Source organism: Gracilinanus agilis, chromosome 1 (genome assembly GCF_016433145.1).
Source record: "Gracilinanus agilis isolate LMUSP501 chromosome 1, AgileGrace, whole genome shotgun sequence".
In the NCBI taxonomy this organism is placed as follows: Eukaryota; Metazoa; Chordata; class Mammalia; order Didelphimorphia; family Didelphidae; genus Gracilinanus; species Gracilinanus agilis.
Genome location: NC_058130.1, coordinates 359,328,142 through 359,334,141, shown reverse-complemented (window position 1 = coordinate 359,334,141; position 6,000 = coordinate 359,328,142).

Genomic DNA, 6,000 nt, shown 5'->3' with positions numbered 1-6,000 from the left:
AGAAGTCTCATTTTCATTGTTTTCAATGAAAGATTAATTGTTTCTATGATTTGTTCTTTAGCTAACTTATTTTGGAGAATCATATTATTTAATTTCCAATTAGTTCTTGGTTTACCTCTCCATGTATTCTTACTAATAACTATTTTTATTGCATTGTCATCTGATAAGGTTGCATTTATTATTTCTGCTTTTTTGCATTTGTTTGCCATGTCTCTATGCCCTAGTACATGGTCAATCTTTGTGAATGTACTATGTGCTACTGAAAAAAAGGTATATTCCTTTTTGTTCCTCTTTATTTTTCTCCATATATCTATTAACTCTAATTTTTCTAGGATTTCATTCACCTCTCTTATCTCTTTTTTATTTATTTTTTGGTTTGATTTATCTAGATCTGATAGAGGAATATTTAGATCTCCCACTAGTATAGTTTTACTATCTATTTCCTCCTTGAGCTCTGCCAGTTTCTCCTTTAGAAATTTAGATGCTATACCATTTGGTGCATACATGTTGAGTACTTTTATTTCCTCATTATCTATACTGCCTTTTATCCGGATGTAATTATCTTCCCTATCTCTTTGAACCAGATCTACTTTTACTTTGGCTCTGTTAGAAATCATGATTGCAACTCCTGCCTTCTTTTTCTTAGTTGAAACCCAATAGATTTTTCTCCATCCTTTCATTTTTACTTTATGTATGTCTGCCTGTCTCATGTGTGTTTCTTGTAGACAACATATGATAGGATTTTGGTTTCTAATCCACTCTGCTATTTGCTTCTGCTTTATGGGAGAGTTCATCCCATTCACATTCAGAGTTATAATGATCAACTGTGTATTCTCAGATATTTTGATTCTTTCTCCTTGTCCTGCCCTTTCTTCTTTCACTACTTCTTTCTATAGCAGTGTTTTGTTTTTAATCAGTTCCCCTAAACCCCTCCCTTATTGTACTTCCCTTCCTCCACTCTCTCTTCTTATTCCCTTCTTATTCTTCTTTAGGGTCTTTTTAAGCTACTGGACACCCCCCCACCCTCTCCATTCCTAATGTTGCTTCCTTCCCCACCAGTCCTTTTATTACCCTTCTACTTCGCTATAGGGCTTGAATAAATTCTCTGCCCCAATGGATCTGATTATTCTTCCCTCTTTAAGTTGATTTCAATGCACTTAAATATTAAATATTTCCTCTCTCCAACCTCTTTACCCTTCCAGTGTATTGTTATTCTTCCCTGTTCACCTCACACACATCTTTATGGTATATAAATTTACTCAATTTTGTTTGTTTTCCCATTTTTCTCAATATTGCCTTTTTCCCCCTCTAGTTTTATATATATTTATACACACACATTTATATATATATCAAATGTCAAGATATAGTCAAGATATATATATATATGTATATATATATATCTTGACATTTCATCCTATACAGTTTGTTGCTGTTCCCTCTATGTAAACTTCTTCTGGTTACCCAGTTGATAATAAACAAAATTTAATATCTGCCAATATTTTCTTTTCTTCAAGGGATACAAGTCAATTTAACTTATTGGGTCCCTTAAAGAAAGGATTCCCCCTCCTCCACTCTTTTAATTACCTTATGGTGATTCTCTTGAGTTCTGTGTTTGGGTAGCAAACTCTGTTTAAGTCTGTTTTTTTTTCCTTTATGAATGCTTAGAAGTCTTCAATTTTATTGAATGGCCATACTTTCCCCTGTAAAAATATAGTCAGTTTTGCTGGATAGTTGATTATTGGTTATAGACCCAGTTCTTTTGCTTTCTGGAATATTATGTTCTATTCCTTCTGGTCCTTCAATGTAGATGCAGCCATATCCTGTGTTATCCTAACTGTGGTTCCCTGGTATCTGAATTACTTCTTTTTAGCAGCTTATAATATTTTTCCCTTGGTCTGAATTTGGCGAAAATATTCCTGGAAGTTGTCAGTTGTGGATTAAATGTAGGAGATGATCTGCAAATTCTTTCCATTTCCACCTTTCCCTCTTGTTTAAGAATGTCAGGGCAGTTTAATTGGATAATTTCCTGTAGGGTGATATCTGAACTTTTTCTTTTCTAACAAGGTTCCTGTAAACCAATAATTCTTAAATTGTCTCTTCTAGCTCTGTTCACCAGATCTTTTGTTATTTTCTTGTTTTAGATCATGTATTTATTTTTTCAAGTTGTCTTCATTCTCTCTTGAGTGCTTTTTGAGTTCCTGAAGTTCTTGAGTTAGTTGAATTTTGAGATCTTCCAAAGCCTGTGTCCAATTCACTGGTGCTTCTTCCTCTTCTTCTATTTCATTTGCTCTCTTTTCACTTCCTCGAAAGAAGCTTTCAATTGTCATTTCTTTTCTCTTTTTCTGTTGTTTACTCATATTTTTCCTTTCTCTGTTCTGCTAGTTTAAACAGATGGGTTTAATGAGCTTTGATGAAAAATTTTCCCCCAGCTGGCAATGGAGGTTTGTAGTTACTTTCTCTGCAGTCTATTAGAGAAGGGTGTTGGAGTTTCCCTGCCCTCTGAAGACTTCTTTTCTGTCCAGTTTATGGGATTAAGCCTTTATTGATTGGATTAATCTATATTGCTTAATGTGCCCTGAGGCAAACTGAAAGGGAAAAAAAAGAAGTGGTGGGATAAGATGGAGTGTTTTTGCTGAGCTATCCAGTAGGGTCCCCCTGCTCTCTCCTGCTGTTTGACCTGGTTTTCTTTCCTCTTGAAGCCCTTTGTTCTCTATCTCAGTGTGGTAAAGTGAGGTGGTCTGAGGTTTGGCTCCATCTAAGCGGCCATCTTCTGAGCATTTTTGCTGTGTTTCTGTGGCTTTCTCCTCCAGCCACCTCCCTAGTGCCTGTGTTCAACTCCCCGAGTCCTGTGCCAGCAAGGCCCTCTCTCCAGGCTGGTGCACCCTCCAGGAGATTTTAGGGGCTGCTAGAGACTCGACACAGTATGTGGGGGAAGGGGTCCTGGGATTCCCCTTCTATACCTTCAGACCCAACAGTTCAAGAATTCAAGCCTTTTTCTTTAGCATACCTCTTGAGTTGTCCAGCAATATGATCCCCCTGCTATGTCCAGATGTTAGATTTGGCCCTCTTTCTTCTCGAAGCACATTGTTTTCTATCCCAGTGTGTAAAGAGTGTAGAGGTTTTAAGATTTGCTCCATCTAAGCCACTGTCTTCCCAGAATTCAATGAGCTCTGTTTTCGATGTTTATGGGACATCTAATTCAAAATGACCAGTGGTGTGAGATGTTGATCTAAACCTATTCTCTCCCATATTGTTTTCCAAATTTCCCAGCAGTTTTTGTCAAATAGTGGATTTTTGTTCCAAAAGTTGGGCTCTTTGGGTTTAACATACACTGTCTTGCTGATGTTACTTACCCCAAGTCTGTTCCACTGATCCTCCCTTCCATCTCTTTTTTTAATTTTTTTTTAATTTTAAACCCTTAACTTCTGTGTATTGGCTCCTAGGTGGAAGAGTCGTAAGGGTAGGCAATGGGGGTCAAGTGACTTGCCCAGGGTCACACAGCTGGGAAGTGTCTGAGGCCGGATTTGAACCTAGGACCTCCCGTCTCTAGGCCTGGCTCTCAATCCACTGAGCTACCCAGCTGCCCCTCCCTTTCATCTCTTAACCAGTACCCCATTTTGATGACCGCTGCTTTATAGTACAGTTTAATATCTGGTACTGCTAGGCCCTCTTCCTTTACATTTTTTTCATTATTTCCCTTGATATTCTTGATCTTTTGTTATTCCAAATGAAATTTGTTATAGTTTTTCCTAATTTAGTAAAAAAAGTTATTTGGTAGTTTGATAGGTATGGCCCTAAATAGGTAAATTAATTTGGGTAGAATGGTCATTTTTATTATGTTAGCTCATCCTACCCATAAGCAATCAATATTTTTCCAATTGTTTAGATCTAGTTTTAATTGTTTGGAAAGTGTTTTGTAGTTGTTTTCATATAATTCCTGTGTTTGTTTTGGTAGATAGATTCCTAAGTATTTTATATTGTCTAGGGTGATTTTAAATGGTGTTTCTCTTTCTACCTCTTACTGCTCTGATGTATTGGAAATATATAGAAATGCTGATGATTTATGTGCATTTATTTTGTATCCTGCAACTTAGCTAAAGTTGTTGATTATTTCTACAAGCTTCTTAGTTGATTCTCTAGGATTTTTTAAGTAGACCATCATATTATCTGCAAAGAGTGATAGCTTAGTCTCCTCATTGCCTATTTTGATACCTTCAATTTCTTTTTCTTCTCTAATGTTTCTAGTACAATGTTAAATAATAGAGAAGATAATGGGCATCCTTGTTTTGCTCTTGATCTTATTGGAAATGCTTCTAATTTATCCCCGTTGCATATGATGCTTGTTGATGGTTTTCGGTATATACTGTTTATTATTTTTAGGAAAGGAGAATAGGTTTAGATCAACATCTCCACACCCAGATACACCAAGATAAATTCAGAATGGGTGAATGACTTGAACATAAAGAGGGAAACTATAAATAAGTTAAATGAACATAGAGTAGTCTACTTGTCAGATCTCTGGGAAAGGAAAGATTTTAAAACCAAGCAAGAGTAAGAGAAAATTATAAAATGTAAAATAAATGATTTTGATTATATCAAACTAAAAAGCTTTTGTACAAACAAAAATAATGTAGCCAAAATCAGAAGGGAAACAACAAATTGGGAAAAATCTTTATAACAAAAAACTCTGACAGGGGTCTAATTACTCAAATATACAAGGAGTTAAACCAATTGTATAGAAAATCAAGCCATTCCCCAATTGATAAATGGGCAAGAGACATGAATAGGCAATTTTTAGATAAAGAAATCAAAAGTATCAATAAGCACATGAGAAAGTGTTCTAAATCTCTAATAATTAGAGAAATGCACATCAGAACAACTCTGAGGTATCACCTCACACCTAGCAGATTGGCTAAAATGAAAGAAGGGAAGAGTAATGAATGATGGAGGGGATGTGGCAAAACTGGGACATTAATGCATTGTTGGTGGAGTTGTGAACTGGTCCAACCATTCTGGCTGGCAATTTGGAACTATGCTCAAAGGGCTATAAAAGAATGCCTGCCCTTTGATCCAGCCATACCATTGTTGGGTTTGTACCCCAAAGAGATCATAGATAAACAGACTTGTAAGAAAATATTTATAGCTGCGCTTTTTGTAGTGGCAAAAAACTGGAAAAGGAGGTATGCCCTTCAATTGGGGAATGGCTGAACAAATTGTGGTATATGCTGGTGATGGAATACTATTGTGCTGAAAGGAATAATGAACTGGAGGAATTCCATGTGAACTGGAAAGACCTCCAGGAATTGATGCAGAGTGAAAGGAGCAGAGCCAGAAGAACATTGTACACAGAGACTGATACATTATGGTAAAATCGAATGTAATGGACTTCTGTACTAGCAGTAATGCAATGACCCAGGACAATTCTGAGGGATTTATGGTAAAGAATGCTACCCACATTCAGAGGAAGTACTACAGGAGTGGAAACAGAAGAACAACAACTGCTTGAACACATGAGTTGAGGCAGACATGATTGGGGATGTAGACTCGAAACTACCACACAAATGCAACTATCAATAATTTGGAAATAGGTCTTGATCAATGACACATGTCAAAACCAGTGGAAACACACATCTGCCATGGAGGCAGGGGGAATTCGGGGGGGGGGGTGAAGGGGAAAGCAAGAGCATGAATTATATAACCATGTTAACTTTTCAAAAAAATACATATTAATAAATGTTTTTAAAAAAATGACCAGTGGGCAGTTGATGATGCAGCCCTAAAGCTCAGGACAGTGATTGAGGGTGATGTAGCTCTGCCCAGAGATGATTAAATGAATGGACAATTATGAGATCACCAAGAAAGAGAATGAAGAAAAAAAAGAACCTAGGATGGAGCTTTGGGATGCCCAAAGTTAGGTGGCAGGATCCTCAGGGCAGTCTTTATGTGTTCCACAAGATTATAAAGTACAGGGGCAGAAAAAGGTGTGTCAGGAGATATGAG